Source organism: Crinia signifera, chromosome 4 (assembly GCF_055691185.1).
Source record: "Crinia signifera chromosome 4, ASM5569118v1, whole genome shotgun sequence".
NCBI classification, from domain to species: Eukaryota; Metazoa; Chordata; class Amphibia; order Anura; family Myobatrachidae; genus Crinia; species Crinia signifera.
In genome coordinates, this window is record NC_139220.1 from 111,737,011 (window position 1) to 111,751,424 (window position 14,414).

General features: G+C 46.1%; 1 long non-coding RNA gene across 1 annotated transcript; it reads left to right on the forward strand.

The window, feature by feature from the left end:
• Positions 1-10,877: 10,877 nt before the first annotated feature.
• LOC146072396 (uncharacterized) lies at positions 10,878-13,447 on the forward strand. The gene is made up of 2 exons (XR_014473107.1): positions 10,878-12,017; positions 13,232-13,447. It is a non-coding gene; the product is annotated as an uncharacterized LOC146072396 (long non-coding RNA).
• The last annotated feature ends 967 nt before the right edge of the window (positions 13,448-14,414 follow it).

The following is a 14,414-nucleotide window of genomic DNA, read 5'->3' on the forward strand; positions in this document are numbered from 1 at the left end:
ACCAAAAATCGCGTTGCATCGCATCGCATGCGATGCATCACGATTGGACCCGATTTTTAATTGTACAGGCACCCAGATGCCTGATTCCTATGTTAAATGCCCCCCAGACCCGATTTTTGATAGTCATTACCCATCAGGGGAGGGGGGGTGTACAATGTTAAATGCCCCCCATTGTTAACGCCACCCCACTATCAACGCCAACCCGAAGCGTTGCGAGCCCGCGAGGGACGGCGGTACGCGTCCTCTGACCTTTTCATACCCCCACTATCCACATCGCCGTGGAGTTGATTTTATATAGTGTGGCGACTGGCAAACGCAGCGAGCCCGAAGCACGGCGAGCCCCACGAGGGGACGCGGATGACTTCACATATATTCCGTGTCCCCTCGCTGGGCTCGCTGTGCTCGCCACGCTTTGCATCTGGGGGGGCATTTATCTTTGGAATAAGCCCAAATTGGGCATGATCTCGTCGCATTGCATCGCATGCCATTATAATGGCATGCGATGCAATATTAAAATTGTATACCTCAGCTCGGGGAAAGGCTGAAATCGGGTCCCATCGCATACCTTAATTAGTGGTATGCAGTGCGATGCGATGGGCACCGCGATAATACACAAGTACCAACACCTGTATTGGAAACAAATATGAAAAACTTATGTTGACCCTTTTCTTGTTGCCCTTTCCCATATTGACCTTTTTCATGTGTTGACCTATGGCATGTTGAACAATAGTGGTTGACTGTCAACCTATTTAATGCCAACCTGCCGACCGCATCCCCTGGGGCCGAATGTCACATGGGTCCCCGGGGACACTGTGTGTGCACAATGGGCCCTAGCCATGCTTTGGGCAAGGAGCCTCGCTACGCTCAGCACACTATTATAATCTCACTCTATGTCCACTTGGATAGTAAAGTATGAACCAAGTCGACCTTTGGCAACAAAATAGTGAAAACTCATGTCAACCATGTGACCGTCAACCACAATGCCATCGCTCTCATGCTGGCGCCTATCTCCCGTTACTGTTGATCTAGATGTGGGTGACTATCTTTAGGCATCTACCTAGATGGGTTCGACTCAGCATGGTCGACCATAACATGATCAAAGTAGACATCGTAGATCTGTTGACCAGATACGGTTCAACTTAGGTGACAGGAAATAGGTGACATCGGGACTCGCATCTCACGGCATGCTAGTGGGGCACAATTTAGACTATATAGTGCAGATCTGCACTATATAGTGTTGCCTGCCCTCTCTATCTGGCTGCCGATTTGCGCTCACACGGGAGCGCGCATTGGCAGCGCATCGGGCTCGCAAGCCCTAAAAAAAGCATGCAATTTGCATGCGATATAGCTTCCGATGTTCAGTATATCGAGAACATCGGAAGCCAAATCTTACCATGTGTACACACTATCTGTTCTGTGCTAATTCTAATAAACAGATGTTTAACTTAAAAAAAGCCATCACTCCTGTTGTGCATAAGAGGAACAAATCCACGTGTGGCTGTGTGGTCAGGGGGTGTGGTCGATGATTGTAGCACTGAAATGCCCCTACCCCTCTCTTCTAGTGTTATGCTGTGCACATACAGTATGATTTGCTAAGGCCCCCATACACTGGCCTGATTTGTTCTAAGCACAAGTCGGATCAGTTTGCCCAGAGCCCCCTGGCAGCTCCCCAGGAGGAGATCAATGTGTTAAATAAGGGTTTAGGTTATGTGCCGACCAATCCCTTCAATTCTTTTGATTGGCGTGTGGACCAATACAGGTTTAACAGGACATTGAGGCTCAAAGAAATTTTTGGAGATAAAGGCAATACAGCGGACTATACATCCACACAATTCCGCAGAAAATCCAAGTTCGACCCTGTGTCGACCAACACCGCGATACATGGGTTTACCAGGGCAATGGACAACCAAATACTAGAAGCGACAAAAAAACCTAGAGCATACCACAACAACCTCAGTCCCACAGAATGGAAAGCGTTAAAACAACTTGGCACCTATAAGGATGTTGTATTCCAAAGTGCGGACAAGGGGGGAGGAGTGGTCATACAAGATGTGGGGACTTACATGGAGGAAATATATCGACAGTTGAGTGTTGAAGGAACATATCTCAAGTTGAGCAGAGATCCCACCCACAGATTTAAGGTGGAACTGGATGGGATTCTAAAGGAGATGCATAGAGATGGTGCTATCAATGAGACCACGCTTCAATTCCTCACTGTTGATTTCCCACGTGTCCCATTATTGTACACGTTGCCTAAAATACATAAGGACAGTATAAGACCTCCTGGAAGACCGATCATTTCGGCGAGGGATTCCTTGTATAGCAATGTGTCGAAATTTCTGGACTTTCATCTTCAGCCATGTGTACAAGCGGGTGACACATATATAAAAGATACTTCAGATCTGCTGATATGTCTTCAAGAGATGGGAGAGCTTCCTGACAATGTATGGTTGGTGACACTGGACATTACAAGTCTTTACACCAGTATACCACATATAGAGGGTGTACTGGCAGTGAAAGATTTGTTAACGGACAATCTGTTGTACAAAGGTCCAGAGTTGAAGTGGTTCCTTAAGTTGCTGACATTGATATTGGAACGTAACTACTTTTATTTCAATGGGAAGTATTATGCCCAGTCCACGGGGGTAGCTATGGGTTCCCACGTAGCTCCCACGTATGCTAACGCCTATATGGCGGTGGTGGAGAAGGTGTTATTCTTCAATAGAGAGGTCAGAGATAGAATTCTTTTTTTTAGGAGGTTCATCGATGACCTGTTTCTTATGTGGCTGGGGAGTTATGACCAATTTCATGAGCTCATGGCTTCCATCAATAGTAGAAACAGCCCTATCAAATTTACATTTGAAATGAACCGAGAATGTGTTTCTTTCCTTGATGTTAACATCCGTATAGAAAACAACAAAATAGTGACCAGTCTATTTACTAAGCCCACAGATCGAAACACTCTCCTTAGAGCTGACAGTTTCCACCCCTTACCCACACTTGATAGCCTGCCCTATTCCCAGTTACTAAGGGTTAAAAGAATAACCAGTGACCCTGTGGAATGTGAACAACAAATGCAGATCATGCTTAATAAATTTAGATCTAGAGGCTATAAAGAAATAATTTTAAAAAAAGCCAAAGATAAAGTAGACCTGTTATCCAGGCAGGACACTTTAAAACCGACCTCCAGGGATGGGACAGATCAAGATGTCATCAATTGGGTGCATAACTATGATGTGGCGCACAAAGATGTGAGTAGGATTACACACAACTTGTGGCCCATCATTAGTAATGACAAGGATTTAAAATGTTTGAAAAGAACCAAAATCCGCTCTTGCTACAAAAGAGGAAAGAATGTGAGGGATTGGGTCATAAAATCCGATATTACTGAACATGCCAATACACTTAAAGGATTAAGCAGTAGACCTAATGGGTGCTATAAATGCACGGGGTGTACCACATGTGGACACATGGTTGCAGGTAAATATTTTTATCATCCCCACAATGGTACTAAGTATACCATCAAATATCCATTGACCTGCAGCACGACACATGTGGTCTATTTGATTAAATGTCCATGTGGCATGGCATATGTAGGTAAGACCATACTACCCTTTAAGGAGCGTATGGCACTACACCGCTCAGCGATTAGAGCTGCCCTGAGTGGGAAGGGTAACGACCAACCTGTAGCAAAGCATTTTTTGACAGAGCACCATACCATCGCAAATCTTAAACACATGATAATTGATCATGTCCCAGATGATCATAGAGGTGGGGACAGGGGGAAGAAATTACTTTGCCTAGAATCCAAGTGGATTCATATGCTGGATACAGTACACCCTCGTGGGTTAAATGAACAGTTGAATTTGAGTATATTCTTATAGCATTGTTCTATATGTAGATACCAGCATTTAGGAGTTGTGTTAGTGAAGTGTGTGCTGAGTAGATATAGTGAAGCACAGATGTTCTCTTTTTTGTATATATTTGTATATTATGTAGATACTTATATGTATGTTCTTTTTTCTATTTTTCTCTGTTACACAGGTGATCTTGTATGTGTTCTTGTGCGTCCTCTCTGAACGCACCAGGTTACCGTGGCAACGCACCTAGCTCCTGGTTGCAGGGGGAGTGATGAGAGCTCCACACTTCCGGTGGAGGGGGCGGAAGCCAGGAGACGGGAGAAGCGGGAAGAGAGGAGACGCTTCAGGTATAAAGGTATGTTTTGTATTATACACTGTTGATATTTTGCTGCCTGATGACGGACTGAATTAAACCGGTCCGAAACGTTGCAATGCACATTGTGTGTTTGTGAGTTCTTCAAGAGATTATAGGCGAGTGCCGGAGATAGTAGGAATAAGTGTGAGCTGAGGCTTGTCCTGCGCACCGCCGCGCTGATCACAGAGTGCAAGTGCCGGCTATTCGCTGTATATATATATATATATATATATATATATATATATATATATATCTGTGTTTCCACTGGTACTTAGCACTCACTTTCATGGCTATTATTAGAAGGTGTGTTCCATAATGAGTCATGGGCAGTGTTCCCTCTAAGCTGTTCACGCGTGCGCGCGCACACAACTCAACGAGCGTGTGCACAGACATTACAACAGAGCGCACAAAGCAGCAGTGGTCCCTTTTTGCAGTTCTGGACTCAATTAATGTGTGTTTCACCCATTAACTACATTGTGGGCTGTGTTTTAAATGTTTAATACCATTTTGAAGTAAAGTTAACACAAATGCTGAACGTCATTTTCCAGTTATATATAAGTTGTTAGGTTTCGGGTGTGACCCCACCGCCGGGACTGCTGTTTAGGACAGCCACGGCCAAACCCTATACTACCTCTGTTGTACCCCCCAGGCTGGGTGACCGACTCCTGCAGGTGTTACTAGGCTTCGCCTGTAGCCGCCACGTTTGAATGGGTAGGTTAAGCCCACCCAAGCTCCGGTGCAGCCAGGTGTTATGAGAGGACAAGGAGCCGGGGACCCCCCTAGGGTACGGTCAAGAGGAAAGCTGACTGAGGGGCCTAACTGAAATTAACAAACGGCGACTTGCCGGGCCCTGGCTAACGCAACTAAGCGCCCGCGACCTGGTCGCCACAACCCGCGACAACCGTCGCCCAGGGAACCATACAAAATATAAGACACAATACCAAAGTATACAAAGAGCAGGAGGGACTGGAAAACCCCAGAAAAACTGGGAGACAAGGGGAGAGAATGAGTGGGAAGCAATGGACCTTCCCAGCATAAATGACCTGCCAATGCGGCAGACAGAGAACACAGGTAATGAGTAAGGTAATGACAATAAAGAAGGTGTGAATGAAACTACCCCAAAGGGGCAACTCACGACACAGGAGGAACCAATGGAAGAGGAGACCACGAAGGAGCCGCTGGGAACAGCAGGGAAACGGACCGGAGAGCAGCAGACAGATAGGTCCAAACAGGAGCTATCACCGGCGAGGACTGCAGGGCTGGCTTCCTAGATAAGAAGGCTAGGAGCCAATGAGAATGGAGGCCTGAGTCCCGCCTGTCATAACGAGTCCTTTCCGACACCTGCGGCCTGTTGAATTTCGCGGCTTTTCCTCTCTGCCTAGCAGCGTCTGCCGTTGCTAAGCAACGGCGCTGCCGCGTCTCAGGCGCTGAGAGACGTGAGGAGGGAGGACGGGCGTCACGCTCCGACGCTGCGTCCTCCGGCGTCCCTGGTTGCTAGGCAACCGGACGTCAGAGCCGGAAGGACAGGCGGCTAAGCGTACATGCCGCTCTGTCCTTCCAGAAGCGCTCCCACGGCGCCTAACAGTACCCCCCCTTGAGGAGGGGTTAAAGAACCCCGAAGCCTTGTTTTCTGAGGGAAATCCCGAAAGAAACTTGCTTTGAGGCGTGGGGCGTGCAGATCCCTATCGGGAACCCATGACCTCTCTTCCGGGCCGTATCCTTTCCAATGGACAAGGAAACATAAAGAACCTCGAGAGACCTTGCAATCCAAGATTTTTTCTACAAGAAATTCTGACTGTCCATGGACATTAACAGGTGGTTTACCCAGGTCTGCCTTTCGAGGAAATTTCCTAGACGTGAAAACGGGCTTGAGCAGAGAGGCATGAAAAGTATTGGCTATCTTTAAAGCCCTAGGAATTTGTAACCGAAAGGCTACAGGATTAACTCTCTTCACAATGGCAAATGGACCAATAAATTTTGGACCAAATTTAGAAGTTCCTTGTCGCAATCTGATGTTCCGAGTAGACAACCAGACTTTATCGCCTACTTTAAAGTTGCATGGTCGTCTTGACCGGTCAGAAAAAACTTTTTCCTGAAGAGCAGCCCTCTTAAGAGCGTCGTGTACCTCCTTCCAAATGACCTTTAAACGGGCAGTAGTGGAAGAGCGAACTACTGATCCCTCTGGAGCCAGAGCAGTGGCTTTAGGGTGAAAGCCATAATTGGCTACAAAAGGTGAAGTCCGGGTAGCCGAGTGATAGGAGTTGTTATATGCGAACTCGGCAACGGGGAGGAACTCCGACCAGTCATTCTGAGCTTTGGACACAAAAAGGCGCAGATATTGCTTCAAGGATTGATTAAGGCGTTCCGTCTGCCCATTGGATTGGGGATGATAAGCGGAAGTTAAACTCAACTTGATCTTTAATGCATTGCAAAAAAGTTTCCAAAACCGGGCAATAAACTGCGGACCTCGATCAGAAACTATATCGGTTGGAAGAACATGAAGTTTGAAAACATGAGCTAGAAACAATTTGGCCAACTTATTGGCTGATGGCAACTGGGGCAAAGGAACAAAGTGGGCCATCTTACTGAACCTGTCAATAATCACCCATACTACTCGAAAACCTGATGATAGAGGTAGGTCGACCACAAAATCCATGGCAATATGTGACCATGGTCTGGAGGGAATTGCCAAGGGGATAAGTTGTCCTGTGGGCGACACTCTGGGAATCTTGTGTCTAGCACAATCGGGACAAGACTGGATGTACTCCTTGGTATCTGGAACCATGCTCGGCCACCAGACGCATCGGGAGAGAAGATCAAGTGTCTTCTTGATGCCGAAATGCCCTGCAATCTGGCTGTCATGGAACTCCTCTAAGACCCGTTTTCTCAAGGACTGCGGCACAAATAAATGGCCGAGAGGCATCTGTCTAGGTGCCTGACCCTGGACCTGCAGAAGTAGATCCTTGAGGGTCTGAGTAATGCCAAAATGGATAATTGATGCCGGAAGAATGGGCCGCGGAGATTCCCGCAACCCTTGTTTGGGTAAGAAACTCCGAGACAATGCGTCTGCTCTTACATTTTTAGACCCGGGACGGTAAGAGATAATAAAGTTAAAACGTGTAAAAAATAATGCCCACCGGGCTTGTCGGGCATTCAGACGCTTTGCTGATTCCAGGTATTGTAAATTTTTGTGGTCTGTGATAACCAGAATCTGATGATTGGCCCCTTCCAACCAATGCCTCCATTCTTCGAATGCCCATTTTATGGCCAACAATTCCCGGTTCCCGACGTCATAGTTCATCTCTGCAGTAGAGAATTTTCGAGACATGTAGGCGCAAGGAAAAAAAAATAAGGACTCAGGATCCTGTTGAGACAGGACTGCCCCTGCCCCTACCTCAGAAGCGTCGACTTCAACGACAAACGGTAGTTGGGGATCGGGATGTCTTAAAATGGGAGCGGACACAAAAGCTTGTTTTAAGGCCCGGAATGCCTCTTCTGCCTGGGGAGGCCACTGGGATGGATCTGCTTCCTTTTTTGTGAGCGCCACGATGGGAGCTACCACATCAGAAAAAGAGCGGATAAACCGCCTATAGTAATTTGCAAACCCTAAAAATCTTTGGACAGCTTTAAGGGTCGTGGGCTTGACCCAATCTAACACTGCTTGCAGTTTTTTGGGTTCCATATAAAAGCCTTCCGAGGAAATCACGTATCCTAAAAAGGATACCTTAGTAACTTCGAATTCGCACTTCTCAGGCTTAGCAAAGAGACGATGTTCTCTAAGCCTTTGAAGAATTAACCTGACCTGATGGCGATGTTCTTCCAACGAGCTGGAGTAGATCAAAATGTCGTCTAAATAGACCACAGCGAAGACTCCCAAGAAATCTCTAAGGATGTCATTGATGAAATCTTGGAAGACCGCTGGTGCGTTGGACAAGCCGAATGGCATTACGAGATATTCGTAGTGCCCTGTTTGGGTACTAAAGGCAGTCTTCCATTCGTCTCCCGCTTTTATGCGGACAAGGTTGTAGGCACCGCGCAGGTCGATCTTAGAAAAGATCTTAGCGGTGCGAAGCTGGTCAAACAACACAGATATTAATGGTAATGGATTCTTTTTTTTTTTACCGTTATCTTGTTGAGTGCCCTGTAATCTATACAGGGTCTTAAGGAGCCATCCTTTTTGGAAACAAAAAAGAACCCTGCACTTAAGGGAGACTTTGAGGGCCGAATAAAGCCTTTAGCCAAATTTTCTTGAATATAGGTATTCATGGACTGCGTCTCAGGTCCAGACAAGGAATAAAGTCTGGCTTTGGGAAATTGTGCCTTGGGAATTAGCTCAATGGCGCAATCGTATGTGCGATGAGGGGGTAAGACCTCAGCTTCGCCTTTAGAAAAGACATCCTGGAAGTCAGCGTAGGCCGCTGGAATCCCCTCCACGGAAACCATTGCCCCGAGTATAGGCTGCCCTAGGCAATGACTGGAGCAATGATTACTCCAACGAGTTATTTCCCCTGCCTGCCAGTCAATCTGTGGGTTATGAATCCGGAGCCAGGGGTGACCCAAAACGATCGGCACAGTGGCGCATGAGATAAGAAAGAAAGAAATTTTTTCTGTATGAAAAATGCCCACACGTAGGGAAACTGGCGGGGTCTGATGGCGGACCACTCCGTTGACCAACGGGCTGCCGTCCAGGCCTCGCATTATTACAGGTTTTTTCAGAGGGAGCAGGGGGATGGCCAGTCTTTCAGCCAGCTGAATATCTAGAAAATTCCCAGCTGCCCCGCTATCAATAAATGCAGTAACTGACATCTTCACCTCTATACCCTGAATCTCAGTAGGGACTAATAATGCATTGTGAGGGGAAATAAGAAGAGAACCAAAGTGAATCCCCTCTGCATTCACTTGGTTTTGGCGTTTCCCGACTTGTTGGGACAAGCGCGGAGGAAATGCCCTTTGCTCCCGCAATAAATGCATAAACCGGCATTCATCCGGCGAGCTCTCTCATCTGAGGTGATGCGGTAAGCACCAATTTGCATTGGTTCTTCTTCGTCCTCTGAGGGTACAAAGCCGAGGGAAGTAGGCCTCAAACTAGGTCCTCTCTCAGACCTGCGTTCCCTAAGACGCCGATCAATTTTAATCGATAACTCCATGAGTTTATCAATGGATCCCGGGACGGGATACTGGATAAGGCTATCTTTAATGGCTTCAGAAAGCCCTAGCCTGAATTGGCTACGTAATGCCGGGTCATTCCAGCCACAGTCATTCGACCACCGTCGGAATTCTGTGCAATATGCTTCTGCAGGGTTCCGGCCCTGCCTGAGAGAGCGCAGATGACTCTCGGCAGACGCCTCTCTATCAGGGTCATCATATAGAAGTCCTAATGATTTAAAGAAAGCATCCACCGACGCTAAGGCGGGATTATCGGACTTTAACCCAAAAGCCCAAGTCTGGGGATCCCCCTGAAGCAAAGACATAATTAAACCAACTTGCTGTAATTCAGAGCCGGATGACCGGGGTCGCAGTTTGAAATAAAGCTTACAACTTTCTCTAAAATTAAAGAAATCCTTCCGGTTACCCGAAAACCGGTCTGGAAGATTAATTTTGGGTTCTACCAGAACCGGCGGATTTCCTCGTACACCCTCCTCCTGGGTTTTCATCCTAAGAGATAAATTTTGAACCATCTGCGTTAAACCTTGTAATTGACTGGCAAATGCCTGGGCCTGACCCTCAGGAGTGGGATTCATCTTAATAACAGATCCACACCAGAGACAACAAAGATATACACACCCAAAATGCTATCTGTCCAGAAAAACGGGAGAATAAGAAAGGGGAAGGGAGAGAGGGAAAAAAAAAAAATCTTTTTTTTTTTTTTTTTTGTATGGCCGGTGATAATGTTAGGTTTCGGGTGTGACCCCACCGCCGGGACTGCTGTTTAGGACAGCCACGGCCAAACCCTATACTACCTCTGTTGTACCCCCCAGGCTGGGTGACCGACTCCTGCAGGTGTTACTAGGCTTCGCCTGTAGCCGCCACGTTTGAATGGGTAGGTTAAGCCCACCCAAGCTCCGGTGCAGCCAGGTGTTATGAGAGGACAAGGAGCCGGGGACCCCCCTAGGGTACGGTCAAGAGGAAAGCTGACTGAGGGGCCTAACTGAAATTAACAAACGGCGACTTGCCGGGCCCTGGCTAACGCAACTAAGCGCCCGCGACCTGGTCGCCACAACCCGCGACAACCGTCGCCCAGGGAACCATACAAAATATAAGACACAATACCAAAGTATACAAAGAGCAGGAGGGACTGGAAAACCCCAGAAAAACTGGGAGACAAGGGGAGAGAATGAGTGGGAAGCAATGGACCTTTCCAGCATAAATGACCTGCCAATGCGGCAGACAGAGAACACAGGTAATGAGTAAGGTAATGACAATAAAGAAGGTGTGAATGAAACTACCCCAAAGGGGCAACTCACGACACAGGAGGAACCAATGGAAGAGGAGACCACAAAGGAGCCGCTGGGAACAGCAGGGAAACGGACCGGAGAGCAGCAGACAGATAGGTCCAAACAGGAGCTATCACCGGCGAGGACTGCAGGGCTGGCTTCCTAGATAAGAAGGCTAGGAGCCAATGAGAATGGAGGCCTGAGTCCCGCCTGTCATAACGAGTCCTTTCCGACACCTGCGGCCTGTTGAATTTCGCGGCTTTTCCTCTCTGCCTAGCAGCGTCTGCCGTTGCTAAGCAACGGCGCTGCCGCGTCTCAGGCGCTGAGAGACGTGAGGAGGGAGGACGGGCGTCACGCTCCGACGCTGCGTCCTCCGGCGTCCCTGGTTGCTAGGCAACCGGACGTCAGAGCCGGAAGGACAGGCGGCTAAGCGTACATGCCGCTCTGTCCTTCCAGAAGCGCTCCCACGGCGCCTAACATAAGTGACGCACAAAAATAAAAATTTCCTTCCAAAGTTGCACAAACAAAATCTTTTGCCGCACACAGCCTTCATAAAATTAGAGGGAACATTGGTCATGGGCATAATGGTGTGTTCCATAATGTGTAATGGGTATAATGGATTGTGTAATATTCTGTAATAAGCAGTACGGTGTGTTCCATAATGTGTAATGGGCATTATGGTATGTTCCATAATGTGTAATGGGCATTACGGTGTGTTCCATAATGTGTAATGGGTAACACCTCCTTTTCTGATACCATGCCTTTGTGTAGGTCCAGCACTCGGCTTACTTGTACAGCCGCTCCTATGCCCCCTGTGACGTGAGTAATAGATAGGGTAGTATGCAGTGGCACTCGGGAGTCTCATCAAATATCCAAAAGTGATTTATTTAGTGCAGTAATGTAATCTCAAATGAGCCAACGTTTTCGGGGCCAAACATGCCCCTTTTTCTCACCTTGAACATAAATAAATGAACAGGACATTCCCTTAAATAGCCAGTCAAAAATTCCAATTGCACTGCATGTGGAAGTTATTTTCTCCCCCAAAAGTAGAGAACAGAGAATGATATATTATCCTATTCCTAAAACAAAATGGGTGCTCTACTGGAAAACTCTTTTTGGGTATCACACCGTGCCTGTCAGCAACATTTACTGAATGCATCGGGACAAGTTTTTAAGAACATCTGACTAATGTTGACTGGCAGTGTTTGCCTCTGGTAATGTCCTCATAATGTCAAATTGTTGAGAGTCCTCTACTAACCCCTTCTCTTCCTACAGCCATCCCCATATCACCAAGCAAGTGCCATCTGTGAGTGGATCGTGGCTTTTGGATTTGTTACATTTTTTCTTACTTTTATCAGAGATTTCCAGGTTGGTATAAATTACAATCAACGCATTTAATGAGATCAGACATTAGCATTTCCAATGTTACCTCATACTGGAGATTATATGGTCTTGGAATAGTATTTTGCGCTGCATTAAATTGTTTTTATTTTCCTTTTTACATGAGTTTTGACATTTTTGTTTTTCATGGTCCATTATGCATTCAGGACCCTGTCAGTGTGTATGGATACTCGAAATCTCTATTGCATAGGTTCTCAAACTCTGTCCTGAGGACCCCACACAGGAAATGCTTATCATGTCTCCTCACAGAATCACAAGTGAGATAATTAGCTCCACCTGTGGATCTTTTAAAATGTGTCAGTGAGTAAAGGCCCATACACACTAGATGATATGAAAGATGTTCAATAGACAGGTAGTCAGCGTTTTCTCTGAACCTCTGGGCAAATGATATTGAGCATACACACTGAACGCCATTGGTAACTGATATCATTATGTGACATCATCGAGACCTGCAGAACATGCGGGCTATTTTGGCTATATAGAGAAATTGACCTGCACGTTCTGTGGACATAAATCATGATTAACGACGTGCAGGAGGGCATATCATTAACCATATGGCCCGTATTCAATGATCCTCGCCGTTTAACCCCAGTGCCGGCTGCTTACCCTATTCAACATGCCAGGGAAATCCTCACTTTCAGTGGACGGCAGCTAATGCAGGGAGCCTGCTGCATTTAGCCACAAGCCTTGCTGTTTTAGCGTCCGCTTATGCCGTTTCAACCTCACTCCAAAAACCTAGTGAGGGGGAAATGCCGTGTGCAGGAGGGGCAGTTGAATACTGACCTGCGAGCTGTGACAGCGAGAAGGCAGCACTGCTCATAGAAACCGTTGAATAAACCCCATTGAGTGTACACACTAGATGATATTGTGAATCTTATCGCTCACGAGCCCCTCTAGTGTGTATGGGGCTTAGTAACCTGTGCAACTGTCAGATGACCTGGAAAGTGTGAACTGTGTGGGGTCCTGGGGACAGAGTTTGAGAACCACTGCTCTATAGAAAATCATCTCCCTCTTACCGGCTGTTCTAGCTTTGGCAAATTTGTCTACCAGATCATAACTTTAGATAGGAGTAATTATGTATAGAATTATATATAATATTAATTTGCATAACCTTCATTTATCAGTGTCCATAAGCACTACACTATTTCTCCTAATGAGTGTCCTAATTTGTGTCTTTTCAGGCTGTGACTATAAGACTTTCCACAGAAATACATGATGATTTTTGACAGGAGCTCCTACATGTTCACATTGCCTTCGTCGATCAGAGAAGGTTGACACTGATTTACTGGTGCCCAATTTGCACTATATAGTCTGCTCTGGTCGCAGAAATATCAGGTCAACATTTCCTAGTATTTTTATGTTTTATATTTTTTCAGCAATAAATAATTTAAAATTCATGTTCTCTGGTTGATTTATTGCTTATTCAGTAAGTAAGTATCCATTAGATTTCCAAGATCGTAATTGTATGGTCATTCTATGAGTCTGTAGCTCTGAGTCTGTATTATACATTAAAGGCCAGATGTATCAAGCTTCAAAAAGTGATAAAGTGGAGAGTGATAAACAGTCAGCCAATCAGCTCATACCTGCCATTTTACAGGCTGCATTTGAAAAATCACAGGTAGGAGTTGATTGGCTGGTTGTTTATTACTCTTCACTTAATCACTTTTTGAAGCCTGATACATCTGGCCCTAAGGGTTATATTTACTAAAGTAAACTGACACTGCAGCTGGACTCCGGAGAGTAAGTAGAATCAGTGTACGCGGTGTGAATGTAGAATCAATGTGCGCGGTGTGGGCCCCCTCGGACTCAGGAGCTTTTGTGCACACTCCACCCATTATAGATACGCCATTGTGGAGATGTTACCCACAGTGGTGTATAATGGGTAACATCTCCACAGTGGCGTATCTATAATGGGTGCAGTGTGCACAAGAACCACTGTGGAGATGTTACTCAACTAGATTCTAATCTAAAAGGGGCTAGATACATTTTAAGTAGACTCTGAATGGTTGCTATGGGCAACAGCTCCACTTCTTTAAAAACGCACCTTAGTAAATATACCCCCTAGGTCTGGAGCCTGAAGAAACAGACATGACTATTAATCCTATCACAATAGGCTATGGAATCACAGTTGAGTTTAGATTTAATCTCCATTTCTTAAATTTTTATTACATTTATTATGAAAGAATAATACTATATCCTATTTGAAATTTGAATCCTTTTCTCAGCTGATGGTGTTTATATAAAAATATATTGGAGCTGCCTATTTGTTTGCACTACAGAATGATTAAACACTCATGTGCAAAATAAGCAGTAGCAACAGGGTTTAACCCGTTCAGTGCCAACATTACTGGGAGAGATGCGCAA